This window comes from Electrophorus electricus, chromosome 19 (genome assembly GCF_041902795.1).
Source record: "Electrophorus electricus isolate QZ-2024a chromosome 19, ASM4190279v1, whole genome shotgun sequence".
NCBI classification, from domain to species: Eukaryota; Metazoa; Chordata; class Actinopteri; order Gymnotiformes; family Gymnotidae; genus Electrophorus; species Electrophorus electricus.
In genome coordinates, this window is record NC_137515.1 from 1,482,945 (window position 1) to 1,497,500 (window position 14,556).

The 14,556-nt window shown below is 43.5% G+C and overlaps 1 protein-coding gene and 1 long non-coding RNA gene across 3 annotated transcripts in view; both read right to left on the reverse strand.

The window, feature by feature from the left end:
• Positions 1–1,276: 1,276 nt before the first annotated feature.
• Positions 1,277–7,536, reverse strand: LOC145652408 (uncharacterized). The gene is made up of 3 exons (XR_014118696.1): positions 7,461–7,536; positions 6,476–6,749; positions 1,277–4,762 (listed from the first exon to the last, which is right to left on the reverse strand). It is a non-coding gene; the product is annotated as an uncharacterized LOC145652408 (long non-coding RNA).
• Positions 7,537–11,652: 4,116 nt separating this feature from the next.
• The window catches only part of mn1a (MN1 proto-oncogene, transcriptional regulator a), a 72,937-nt gene continuing 70,033 nt past the window's right edge, over positions 11,653–14,556 (reverse strand). Inside the window, exon 4 of one of the 2 annotated variants that reach the window (XM_081702085.1) lies at positions 11,653–12,443. The gene's annotated coding sequence lies outside the window, so the exon portion shown is untranslated. The remainder of the gene's footprint in view (positions 12,444–14,556) is intronic. The other variant, XM_081702087.1, reaches the window with a different exon arrangement.

Here is a 14,556-nt window from a genome sequence, read left to right on the forward strand (position 1 = left end):
TTCTTACAATTTTGGTAAGATGGGCCTTGGTTATATCTCATTTTCTATGTCTTTGCCCATGTGCAGTCCTTCAGTAGAAGGCCAGTGAGAGTCCAGAAACTTCCAGCAATAACGTGGGACCCGTACGGATGTGTCCGGGTGTTGCCAGAAACAGGCCCTGGATTTTGGGCCAAGATTCCAGCAGAGCAGCAGCATCTGGATAAGTTCCTGGAAGGATGCATGGAGCATGAAGTTCACTTTGATTCAGCTCCTGTTGGGGAAAAAAAGGGCAGCTAGACTCAGCCCCGCCTACAACACAAACACTCTCTGTGTTTTATGGGTGACAGAACACAGAGGCAAACCTGGACTCAGGAAGACGGGTTGCAGGCGCAGCAGGAGAGAGTGACAAATGGTGACGTCTATAAATATTGTACCTACTGTGTAAATCGGGTATCACATGCAAGGATTTCAGATTCAGTTAAATAAGCAGTGCTTGTAAATTATTATTCTGGAGAGGGATTCGTTTATGCAAATCTAGTCATTTAATTTTCCTACAATCAGCTGAGTGGTTCTGCCAGCACGTCATGTCAAAATAGCCCATGCTTGGGTGTGTGTGTGTTTGAGTGTGCATGGGTGTGTGTGTATGTGTGTATGTATGTGAGTGTGTATGTGTGTGTGTGTGTGTGTGTTTTTGTGCGTGCATGTGTGTGTGTGTATGTGTGTATGTGTGTGTGTGTGTGTATGTGAATGTGTATGTGTGTGTGTGTGTGTGTGTGTGTGTGTGTGTGTGTGTGTGTGTGTGTGTGTGTGTGAACGTGTGTGTGTGTGTATGTGTGTGTGTTGGTGTGTATACTGCTGTTCTTGCTGCTAAGGGCAGGATTATACATGAATCTAATAACCCTTCCTTTAATCCACAGTCTCATCTGAACTAGCGCTAGCGGGGCCTATTAACATTTGCATGGGGATTGTTATTTGCTTCCTGTAAACATCATCAATCTTGCAGTGACTGTGGCTAGTAAGTAGAGACTCAAAGAGGCAGGACTTCAAACCTGCGGCTACCACCATAATCTCTTCACCACTCCATCACGGCAGTCTGGCACAGAGCAACCAAGCCCTGTCTGTATGAGGATGTGTCAGGAAGTGACACCTGAACATATTTAGTTTATGGTAGGAAGACAAGCCTTTACAGAAAGGAGCTGAGGAAACACTTGGCAAGGTAAAATGTCTTTCACAGTGTCTAGTGTTAGGATATTATGTTTGTATTATTTGGTTTAAGACATCTGGAGATGGCAACAATCACAACAGGTGTTTGTACAGTCATAACAGGTTTCTGTACAATCACAACAGGTGTCTATACAGTCATAACAGGTTTCTGTACAATCACAACAGGTGTCTGTACAGTCGTAACAGGTGTTTGTACAACCACAACAGGTGTCTGTACAGTCATAACAGGTTTCTGTACAATCATACAGGTTTCTGTACAATGATAACAGCTGTATGTACAACCATACAAGTGTCTGTACAGTCATAACGTGTCTGTACAATCATAGCAGCTGTCTGTACAGTCATAACAGCTGTCTGTTCAATCATACAGGTGTCTGTACAGTCATAACAGGTGTCTGGACAGTCATAACAGGTGTCTGTACAGTCATAACAGCTGTCTGTACAATCATACAGGTGTCTGGACAGTCATAACAGGTGTCTGTACAGTCATACAGGTGTCTGTACAGTCATAACAGGTGTCTGTACAATCATACAGGTGTCTGGACAGTCATACAGGTGTCTGTACAATCATACAGGTGTCTGTACAGTCATAACAGGTGTCTGTACAGTCATAACAGCTGTCTGTACAATCATACAGGTGTCTGTACAGTCATAACAGGTGTCTGGACAGTCATAACAGGTGTCTGGACAGTCATAACAGGTGTCCAGGCCAGCGATCTGCTCTCACTGCTGTTCTCCAAACTGAGCCATTTTTTCACACACACCATTTACACAGAAAACTCTGACATTTTTAAAACCATGTAATATCTGTACTTGCAACACTTTGAAAAAGGGCAGTTAGCCAAACAACAAAGAGGGTTAGCTTGCCTTCACTAACATTAGCAAAAGGATCTGATCTCTCACACCTGGATGTACAGCGTGAAGTATGTCTGACATACTGTGGATGTTTTACAAATACATGGTATTGTACAAATATGTTTAAAACTGTGAATGAGTCCTTACTGCTTCTGGTTTTGATAAGGAAAGAATGATAATTTAACATATTAATCACCAAATATAGACAAACATCTTAATGTTTTTAAACACAATGACTCATTTAACATTTACAGTTTAACATCAGAAATAGCTAACCTCTTGTCCCATAGCCTAGTTGTGCGTGACCCAGTTAGGTCATTAAATCTCTCTAAATGTGTTTACAGAGGCATCACAGCGATGGGAGAGTGTGGGCTCTGTGGATTAGACCTCCACACCATTATCAAACCACAAACCAGGACACACTCAGAGCTGCTGGCTTCCACTAGAGTTGTGGCTGTAACCTTGGAAACCTCCACCCTCGCAAGCCTGCCATGGTATGGTAAAGAGACAAACTGAGGCTGGACCTGCTTCAGGACCTAATCATGACTGCATTAAAGCTTCATCTGTTCAGAGATGAAGGGACACACTTATGCTACTCTTCCTCCTGCCTGGGGACAACAGGATTCCCGGAGGAGACAGTAAGAACAAAGATCCCGTGTGGAGACAGAGGCTTCAAGGGCAGACCATCCTCTGTGCCACAGGAACTCATAGTCCCGTAGCTCACCAGATACCACAGACAGAACAAGGTGTTGGCAGCACCGATGTTCTGGGTTTCATTCCCAGGGAGTAAGATTACTGATAAATGTGCAAATCTCCGATAAATAGGGTTTGCCAAGCGTTGAAAGTGTAAACGTATGCCAAAGCCCAGTGAAGATCTGCCATCTCGGACGTGCCCTGTTAATGGGTGAGGGTAACATCTCTGACTGGAAGACACCACTGTCCTTAGCTGCTGTGCTGCTATACCTACACGTCTAGCTGGAGGAACTTATAAGCGGCTCTTTTATAAGCGGCTTTTCTGGTTATACATTAGTATTTTAGTGTCTATCACTCTGTCTGTTATTGTTATATTCTGCGAAGTTTGAATAATATTTATCTACAATGTCCAAGTATCTTTTCATCGTTGCGGTGATTATGTTGTTGTTGGTAGACTGTAGCAATCATTGCATGGCATCTATAAACAGAAACTTTGCATGTCTAGATCGAAACAATGGGCAAACATGACCCTTATGGCAAAGTCAATCTCCATAACTTGAGTAAACACTCATCATTGTAGTCACTCTCAGACTCTAAAGCACCACCAACAAATGCCTTAAAACACACAGAGACGGGCAACTAGTTCCAGATTTTTACTTGTACAGAAATCGCAGACATGCGTGCAGTATAAGGCCTTTAGTTGACCTTGTCTTTAGTCCAGTATAGGAAATGGACTGTCTGGCAGAAAGCCATGAAGTGAAGAGGGGAACTGGGAATATTAGTGATAATAGCAAGGCAGTAGGAATCCCCCAGATCAGAACAGAGCACACACAGAGAGTAATGCTCTTGCTAATCCTAACCTGGGATTGGGGTATGGCCTTAATTACAGATTTTGTGAGTTTTCCTGAGTAAACTCCCCTAAGTTTTGCATGAGATATTGCCCAGAGTGGCATCTTTCCACTCTCATCATTGGCCTGTCCTGCCTTTCTCATCTTGTTTGTCCCTTTAGAAATCCGTCTTTCATCTGTCACCCTTACGGCCCTGTTCTGTAATGACCTAACCAAATCTTTCCTTTCCCCCACCTGCGGTTTTCTCCACTCTCCACACAGATCTGTCCTCTGGATTTCTTTGTTGTTGTATCGTCTCATAACCTCTGCCTTGGCAGTGTGAGTTGAAATGTTTCACCGATATTTCACCAACAGGTTAGCATTAGTGGCTAGCTCTATAATACAAAGCTCAGTGGCTTGCCAATCAAATCAAAAGGATGCCTATGGCGATACCTCACAGCTGAGCTATCAGCAGAAAAGTGACCAGGCCTCTCGGTAGAAGTGCAGCCTGCCAAGTGAACACACTCCACAAACACTCCTGACACCATCAGCGAGTCCCGTCGACAGACTCGCAAGGCCTTCCAGGCTTCTGGCTTTTCTATCCATGGCCTGCCTGACAGGCGCCGTTAATTGTGGAGTAAGATTAGATAAGGAAACATTTGTGACATGTAACACATTAGGCACGGCTGCTAGGCGACTACTGGGCTCCCGCGGACATGGAGGGGAAGAGGGACCCTCCGAAATGGGTTTCAGCTGGAGACGAGCTTTGGGGTGCAGGGTCACCAGCCTTCTCTACAGGGAAATACAGCTGCAGATGGCTCGCTTTCACCCATCTGCATTTTAAAAGGATCGCCCTTCGGTTCACAGCTGTAACACAACCACCTTAGTTAGCCAATTAGCTAATGAGTTGAATCAGGTGTGTTAGAGCAGGGGGACACAATAAACTGGGCAGTGTGGTGCCCTTCCAGAGCTGTCGAAGTCAAATTTATATAGATAGCTTTGTGTCAGCCGTCGTCACAGAGGAGCTTTACGTCTTGCACAAGAATGTCTGTCAAGGGCAATGGAGAAGTAGTTGTCTGGGGTGGAGGTGTGCTGGGCTACAGCAGGGGACATCAGGGGGTGGTGGGGGTAGCCATGGAGATGGGTTGAGGCTCAGTATCATCATGACATCAGGGGTAGGTGTACTTAGGCAGAGAGAATAGAATTAGGCATGTCCAGGTATGACAGTGTGTAAATTAGGGAACTATAATATGCAAAGATGGTCTCCGGCTGAGTGGTTTCAGCGCTTGTACATCATTAGAAGTATTTGAGAATCAATATAAAATTTTATTGGGAGCCAATGTAAAGTAGCTAAGATAAGATAAGAGATATGTGATCTAGTAAGAACTCTGGCTGCTGCATTTTGAACTAGCTGGAGCTCGTTTAGGCACTTAATGGTACAGACAGATAATAAGGCATTACAGTAGTCCAATGTAGAAATGATAAATGCATGGACCAGCTTTTCTGCATCATGTGAGGAGAGCATGTTCCTAATCTTTTAAATGTTCTTAAGGCGGTCCTAGAAATATTATTTATATGAGCTTTGAATGAGAGATTGGGATCCATAATTACACAAAGATCTTGTCAAAGAACTGTTTAAGAAGTGTGATTGGGAGACTATCGAGGTTTATTATGTAATTAGAGAAGTCTGGCTATCTGTGGGCCTAATAAAAGCTTTTCTGTTTTGTCAGATTTAAATGAGAGAAAGTTTCTCAACATCCAGTGTCTGACGTGCTTTACGCATTCCTCAGTAACATTAAGATGACATTTGTCCTCTGGTCTGAGATAGATAGCTGAGTATCATCAGCGTAGCAGCTGAAACTAGCACAGTGTATAAAGTTGCTTAGCAGTAGCAGATATAAGGGAAAAAGCAAGGTCCCTATCTGTGAATTACACACAAATTCAATTACAATCCAAATGCTTTTTCTCTGGGCTTAGTTTTCTTATTATCACAGATTTGTCCCAGAAAAGTATGCTTGTGCATTTGCCATGAACAATTAGTTTGCATCTGATCCGAGCACCAGAAGGTCAGTGCACCATATCGCCTGACTAAGGTCTGCTCCACTGGAAAAAGCCAGGGAGCTTTTTAGACGGCGTACACTCCCTCCTCCATAATTTGCGCCATAGTCCTTTTTATGGTAGGGCTGCCATGGAAAGTCATATGGTTGGAAAATGAATGGGCATTGGCTTGTGTCAGGTTTAAGGACACATACTAATTACCAAGCACAGGGATTTTCCAGTGGTCTGTAACCATAGCCCTGGGGGAATGTGATTCGGGAGAATGGGTTCAACTACAATGCATAGCATTCCATGGAATTACACTATTGCTCTTGGAATGGCCTTGTGACATGAAGAACCCATGACCAGAGCGGTTCGACTGCAATTGCCCTGTGATCTTGGAGTGGCTATAACATGCTACAAATCTGGATTTTCTTCCAGCAAACCAAATGACCATAAAAGTTTGTTGATCAGATGTTTGATGAGAAGTTTGGCTCCACCTCGTTCCTCAGCAAAACTGCATCCTGATGTCATTACCGAGCTCACGACAGCCGGCATGGACACTAAGGTAAATGTCTAATGAACTGTGGAGCTCCCTACAAGTCCCACCCATTTTGGGTTACCACAGTAAACACGCACACAGCTGATGGGAGGGAAACAGGATTGTTTAGCAGAGCAGGGAAGGCTGGTGAAAACCAGGCAAGAGAAAATTCCTGGAAGTGGCCGTGGTTGAAGAGGAAGCAAGCCCTCTGATTTCAGTGTTGGCGTGTGCCCTGAGAGAGCTGCTTCTGTATCAAGACCATGATGTAACCCAGCACCAACAGGGTGGATGCATTTAAGAAGCAGAGATGAGACAGTACCAGATTCCATGTGACCTTATCGTCTGGAGGTGTCTTGTAAAGCCAAGAGTCATTCTGTTCCATAGGTTATATTTTCCCACAGCTGAAATACAGGACATGCATGGTTATTTTCTATTTTTTGAGGCCTCCCCTCTGACTGGCAAATGCAGGCGCTTGATACTGTTGCAATACAAGGCTTGTGTTTACTCCACTGTCAACGCCTCCAATGTTACAGCTCTCAGCCAGGACTTCAGTACACCCACACATAATGAATGAGTGTCCTTCCGCCTTCCACCTGGAGGGATCGCAGAAAAATGCCCTTCATGATCCCCATGGCTCTTTTTTTAACACAAGCAATTCATTAATTAGTCTCCAGTGATTGCTAAAGACACGGCTGAAGCACACTCAACAAGTCAGATTGCAAAACTGGCTTTTGACAGTGTGATCATATTTGTTAAGGTCAAAATCAAGGTCAAAATCAAGGGTCTTTACACAGCAGAATTTCTGTTCACCATTAGACAATCAGAAAGAAAGGTGAAGTCTTCCAGAGACTGCATAATTAATCATGGTGAGCATATGGTGCTTAGACCAGATGAAGGTCATGTACATATTGTTTTATATCGTTCCCTTATATGTAAAATGTATCCCTGAAAATGTTTAACTCACCACATTAACTCATTATGCATGGATGAGAATGTTAGTCAGTTATTGTAATTTTTTTTCATTGAGTAAGGATTTTGGGTGTAACATGGCTTTTACATGGATTTGCTTTGATAATCCAATTCATGGCAATATATCAAAATTGCAAAGTTGGAAAACATGCTGACTAATTACTTCAAAGGTTGTAGTTAGCATGTAGGCTAGTAATTCTTGTTCAAAATTGCTATTATATATATATATATATATATAATAGCAATTTTGAACAAGAATTACTAAACTTTGCAACTTTGCAAAAGATATTTGGGACAAACAGCGAAAGAAATACACTTCACACAAACCTGCATACCTGTGTCCACAGTTGTGAGCAAGTCTTCTGGACACACCCTAGGGATTCACATTCCAAGCGACTGAGAATTCTCACCGAAACTGATACACGTTGCGGAAAAGCTGCGAGAAAAAACGCTAAGGTTGCAACATGAACAGTCATTAGGAATCTAAAGGGCACCAGGTAAGGGGTTATGTAAGGGCATGAGGGAAAACACCTTGTCCAAACATGCCTAGACATAGCCAACAGCATGCAACCAAAAGCTTACATAAAGGGGGTATGTGTGTGTGTGTGTGTGTGTGTGTGTGTGTGTGTGTGTGTGTGTGTGTGTGTTTGTGTGTGTGTGTGTGTTTGTGTGTGTGTGTGTGTGTGTGTTTGTGTGTGTGTGTGTTTGTGTGTGTGTGTGTGTGTGTTTGTGTGTGTGTGTGTGTGTGTGTTTGTTTGTGTGTGTGTGTGTTTGTGTTTGTGTGTGTGTGTGTATGTTGGGAGGGGGGACATTCCATTGATGACAGAGCACAGGGGAAGGTGTTAAACATGTCAACAATGTTATTTAAATAAAAACCACACAAAGTACACTTCTTTTTTGCATATGACTGGGCGTGTTAGATGTAACAGGATCTTCCATGTGTCACAGGAAGATCTGCACCTTTCATAAAGGATACAAGTGTAGAAGTTCTAGGGTAGAAGTTCTAGGGTAGAAGTTCTAGGGTAGTATTTTTGGGATAGAAGTTCTAGGGTAGTAGTTCTGGGTGTTTGCTGAGTCTTGTGAAGTTCTGAAAGGTTTTTATTAGTGTAGGAGTGTAGTGGAGAGTGAAATACATCCTCTGGGAAACTATCAAATCCAATTGAGGCTTTGACCAGATACGTAGGGGCAAGTGAACAGTCCACTTTAATCATTAATCTCTAAAGACCTGTCTGTACTTACAAGCCACCTCTTCAGAACTTTTATTTGAAACACTTGTTAAATATACAGTTGAAGTCTATAGCCCAGCTGTTGCTGTGTGCAGTTCCTGCTGTCCTCGTCAGCAGTGATCTCAGCACTGGACCGGACAGAAGCTGGTTAACCTGGCAACAGAGGAGCCACAGTCCGTAACTGTTTGCCTTAGAGGGGATTTATGTGAAGAGGTTCCTAATAAAGTGGCCAGGGTATGAAGGCAAAAGGCAGTTATGTGAGGATACTGTGAGGATACCGTGTGTAGCTAATGAAGGCATTACTAGTTAAACAGATACCGTGTGTAGCTAATGAAGGCATTACTAGTTAAACAGATACCGTGTGTAGCTAATGAAGGCATTACTAGTTAAACAGATACCGTGTGTAGCTAATGAAGGCATTACTAGTTAAACAGATACCGTGTGTAGCTAATGAAGGCATTACTAGTTAAACAGATACCGTGTGTAGCTAATGAAGGCATTACTAGTTAAACAGATACCGTGTGTAGCTAATGAAGGCATTACTAGTGAAACAGATACCTTGTGTAGCTAATGAAGGCATTACTAGTTAAAAAGATACCGTGTGTAGCTAATGAAGGCATTACTAGTGAAGTGGATACAATGTGTAGTTTCATCTGGATGAACAAAACTAACATACAGCAAAGTGAGATTTCATACAGCACAATTTCCTTGTTTTCAGAAATTCAATTTTTAAAATATTGCATGTCTTTACTAGTAAGCTTGAACACAGTACATTTCCAACATATAGTGATATCCGGGCATGTTGCATCAAACATATCGACTGTTCCCTTCAGTTTGTTGCCTTGTTGAGGGAACATGTTTTTACTGTGAAATGCAGTTGTAGTGAACGAAATAACTACAGAAATATGGACGACTATCACATAAGAGCCAGTTCAGCGGTAAAACACCATACACATCTAATTAGAACGCAAAGTGACTGTGGGGAACTTGGCACAGTAGAAGTGGACTTTACCAGGAGGCCACCACAAAGACAGGATTTCACAGACACTGATAGTGCATTTTGTGTTTGGGATATAAAAAAAAGGAAAGAGTCATAAAGCCACAGAAAAATACAAATGGCTTCGATCAGAAGGCTAACCCATTAATGAAGACTGCAGCACAAAAGCCCGTGGAGAAACTCTGCCAGAATATGATGTTCTCCCACCATCTCGGAGAGAAAGCGTCTCTCATTAGCGCTGTGCCTCACAAGGGCCCATTAATGAAGCGAGTGTGAGAAACTGTCGGCGCCGGGAGTCTCAGCCAAGCAGTGGATCAGTCGTGCATTATTTGCTCCGGAGACGGTTCTCCTCGGCTTCTGCTGCGCTCTAAATCCAGCCCTTAATCACATCGACCAGTGTGTTCTTATGCCACCTCGCAGCCCAAAGCAGTGGGATGGAGCTGAACCCGGCGACCGCTTCACAGGACTGCAGGAAGGCACGTGCCGGTTCAGGAAAGCTTAAAGCAACAGTGCACACAAAAATCTGAATGAATGAATGAATGAAGCCTGGCACTGCGTTCTAAGACGTGTAAAATGTTTGGCTTCTTTAAGACAATCCAAATGCACTACGGTATCTTTGTATTCGCCCTGTAATCAGAGGTATTGCATAAGAAGTAATGGACTGCATTATTTACACGGGAACTGACGAGACACTTTCATTAATCTTAATGAAACTGTTCACCCACATGTAGACTGTACCTTCCACTCTCTGACCACAAAGCCATCACTGTATATACTATATGACCACATGTGCAGAGAGCATCCACTATGGCTCTGATGTGACTGTAATCTAACCATATTTCAGTGGAAGATAAAATCACAATTTGTTCATCTGCAAGCAGCTTTCACGCTGTCAGCTCTGCAGGAGCAGGCACTGGCTCGTAAGACGCTCATGCTGGATTTCATATGCTGGAACAATGAACACTGAACTAGCAGGGCACAGCTGTATTATATAGTCCTTTTCTATATTTCGTATTTTCTATATTTTATCCACTTTTGTGAATAAATATGGAGCAGATGTCATTGTGTGTGTGTGTGTGTGTGTGTGTGTGTGTGTGTGCAAGTGCGTGTATGCGGGTGCATCTGATTTAGCAGGACATCCAAGGGAGTTGAAACTTCCTGACAAACAGGAAGACAGTAGGAAGCTTTGAGCCAAGTCACACAAACTCCATTGTGTGCGCGTCCTCTAGTGTAGTGCAGGTGCACCTCGGCAGCCAGCTCAGCTGCAGGGCACATGTGCATTCCAGCCACGTCCCAGACCAGACAGCCGCTTCTACATACATCAAATCTCTCTGCTGCATCGCGACTGCGTCGAGCGTCACATCGTTAGCGGCTGAGAACAGAGAGTTTAATTGTGAGGGGAAAAGGGCAAATACAAAGATAGAACAAAGGTGTTTACTCCTCCTCGTAAAGAACTCATACCTATGTTCAAAATCACTGACACTTGCAGTACATTCAAACACAGTACATGGTCATTTATCAGTGAGTGATATTGCTGTAATTGTGTTGGATGTTGGTATGCAAAAATTCAGAACAGTTATCAGCAAAGTAAGGAGTTTTTTAAACAAATATAATCACATGAAACACTTTGGCTTAAAAAGTCATACCAGGAGTTATGCAATTCCGTTTTTTAAGCTTATCAGAGTTAATGCTTTGGTAAGGGAGTCTGATCTCCAAACACTGAGCAGGGCAAAATCTAATCTCTGGCTCTGTGGATGGGTGGACCCGCACGCAGCGCGCGAGCCCAGGACGTTTTTAGCAAAGTGCTTACTACAGAAACAAACATGGCAGGAGAGATAAGAGGAGCAGGAACAAGGATGCAGGACACAGGACGCAGGTGGGGGGTGGGGGGTCGAGCCTTCAGGCTGTGCTGAAGGAGTCACGTGGAAAACTATTCCCGCAACCTAAAGACCCCCTGTCAAAACCCACGACCTCCACTGATATCATCATGTTTGGACTGCATTTAGGAGCCAATAGCCCATTCGCAGTAAAATAAACAGAAGAGACACTGCTCGAATGTCCAAAAACACTCCACCACCACAGGAGGGGCCACTGTTGATGTGGCGATGATGTCATTTGTTTGTGGCCGAGCAGCATCGACCTTCGTTAAACATTCTGTTGAAATGTAAATATAACCTAACTGAATATGTGACTCAAACATGACACAAGCAGTGGGCGTACTTAATTTAGACACATTTCATAAGCTATTTATCAAAAGATAAACACAGCAAATGTATTAATTTATACATTTATTTTTTATAAAATAGGTACAATCTAGACTGATGTTGAGCTAATTACAATGTTTTCACAGCAATGTTTTCCAACACCCACCTTCTCCCTACCAGTTCCAAACGTCATAACGAAGCAAAACACACCTTTTGTTTCTGTTTTTACATTTTAAAACTGATTAGTGGCCTCCTTCTTACAAGTAATTGCTATTACCAGCACTGCGACGTTCTGAGATTAATAGCTGGGACATTGTGTAAGCAAAAGGATCCATAACATTGAAAACCCCTAGCATGTTAAGCAGAAATAAGAAGCAGGAAGAACAAAGACAGTGCAAACATGTTCATTCCCCTCTGAAAACACTACAACATGCCCCTTCCGTGGCCTACAAATGCTTGGCACTGTGTGGGGGGCCGTGGACAAAGTCAAAGTCAAATTGATTTGTTTATTTGTCACACAGGAGCTTCACAAACGTATCCAAGTACTTAATGTGCAAGCCAAAAGCGACAGAGGCAAAGAAAAACTCTCTGGAAGGGATTTAGGAAAAAACTTTGGGAGAACCAAGACTCACGAGGGAAGCCGTCCTCCACTGGGCGGCCCAGCTTGTATCCAGTCTGTGTTTTATTACGTTATTTTTTGTCCAAGTAGTCACTTCAGCGTAGATGTTGAGCCTTAGTCTCTCCAGCGGGTGTAGGAGGGGTGGGCTGTTTCTGTGATGCCAGTATCAGATCATCTACTGGTAGCACTGGTTTATCTACAGGCAGGATTGGGATTTTCTCTTACATGCTTTGTGGCCGATAAGCAGGTCAAGTCCAATGTTGGCGTCATTTCTGCAGTAGCATGCAAACAAAACAGAAGGATATAGTTTAGCTGTGTAAAGACTGAACACCACACGAACAGCTCATACATAGCAGATGTGTCAGTGATGCAGGTAGCATGCAGGGTAACGGGAGGGCCAGAAGGTGACCAGGGCTCTCTGAGACACTGCATTCCACCAACATCACAAACCTGAGAAAATGCAGGAAGTGGCTGGACGATAGCTTCAGCACCTCAGATCACCGGGGCCCCAGACGTTGCACCCAAATACAGCAGCCTAATTGAAAGCTTGACTAAGTGAGTAAGTCTAGACTTAAAAACTGGGAGTGTGTTTGAGTCTCGGGTTACTCAATCACTGCTCAATAGAGTGGCTGGGTATAAATACCCCACTCTGTTAGAAATACCCCCCCACCGGTAAGAAATACCCCACTCTGTTAGAAATACCCCCCACCGGTAAGAAGTATCCCACTCTGTTAGAAATACCCCCCACCGGTAAGAAGTATCCCACTCTGTTAGAAATACCCCCCACTGGTAAGAAGTATCCCACTCTGTTAGAAATACCCCCCCACCGGTAAGAAGTATCCCACTCTGTTAGAAATACCCCCCACCGGTAAGAAGTATCCCACTCTGTTAGAAATACCCCCCACCGGTAAGAAGTATCCCACTCTGTTAGAAATACCCCCCACCGGTAAGAAATACCCCACTCTGTTAGAAATACCCCCCCACCGGTAAGAAATACCCCACTCTGTTAGAAATACCCCCCACCGGTAAGAAGTATCCCACTCTGTTAGAAATACCCCCCCACCGGTAAGAAGTATCCCACTCTGTTAGAAATACCCCCCACCGGTAAGAAGTATCCCACTCTGTTAGAAATACCCCCCACCGGTAAGAAATACCCCACTCTGTTAGAAATACCCCCCACCGGTAAGAAATACCCCACTCTGTTAGAAATACCCCCCACCGGTAAGAAGTATCCCACTCTGTTAGAAATACCCCCCACCGGTAAGAAATACCCCACTCTGTTAGAAATACCCCCCACCGGTAAGAAATACCCCACTCTGTTAGAAATACCCCCCACCGGTAAGAAATACCCCACTCTGTTAGAAATACCCCCCACCGGTAAGAAGTATCCCACTCTGTTAGAAATACCCCCCACCGGTAAGAAATACCCCACTCTGTTAGAAATACCCCCCACCGGTAAGAAGTATCCCACTCTGTTCCTTGGACAAACCAAACTGCCATTTGCCTCCTGTGGATGTATTTCAAGAATCATGAAAAAATGTGTCAGACTGTGCTAGCAACAAATGCCAGTTTTTCCGAAAACAACAAGGGAACTGAGTCTCGGATTAAAGCTGGAAGGCTGAGGGGTTTTATAGGACAGTGCTCTACCCCCGGCTAGAATCTTACACATTCTTGGAAGAGAAATTTTAGAATTAGCAACAAATGCCAGTTTTTCCAAAAACAACAAGGGAACACAGGATGGGATCAGCAAGTCTAATCATTACCAAATCATTTTCCCTAACATCCCATCACATAATAACTTCCTGCAACATATAACAATGTCGTAGCCGTTATCACCAGGAATGATTGATCCATTGATAGCCAGAACTTACTATTAGCTAGACACGAATGAACAGAAGGTTGTGAGTTAAACAACGGCATGGCTGTTTGATGTAGATTCCTGATATTTCTTGCGGCCTGTGGTTCACCGTTGTGAGCTTGAATAGCAGGTTCATGTTGTGGGGAGATACCTCAGTTCACCTGACACTGAGCTCTGTGTACCCAACCGTGATAGCACTGCACCTTATCAGTGGGAATGATCTCATCATACACTGATGTCATAATTCAGGACTCACTTTAAAATAATTGTTCTCATCAAAACGCCAACCAGCCCAGCGAGGACCAATTACAATAATTGTATTTGCATAAATGTAAATTAACCTTCCTAGTCATTCTGCATCATTAGCAACATTAATATCAACACAGCGGTCAACGACATCATGAAGACAAGCTGTTGTTTATAGCCCTGGTTGTACAGCAAAGATTTAAATATGCAAACTAGACTGAGAATTGCATGAAAGACCAGGAGGAGCTTTATGAATTGAACGGAGTTGTATAATTTTCTGA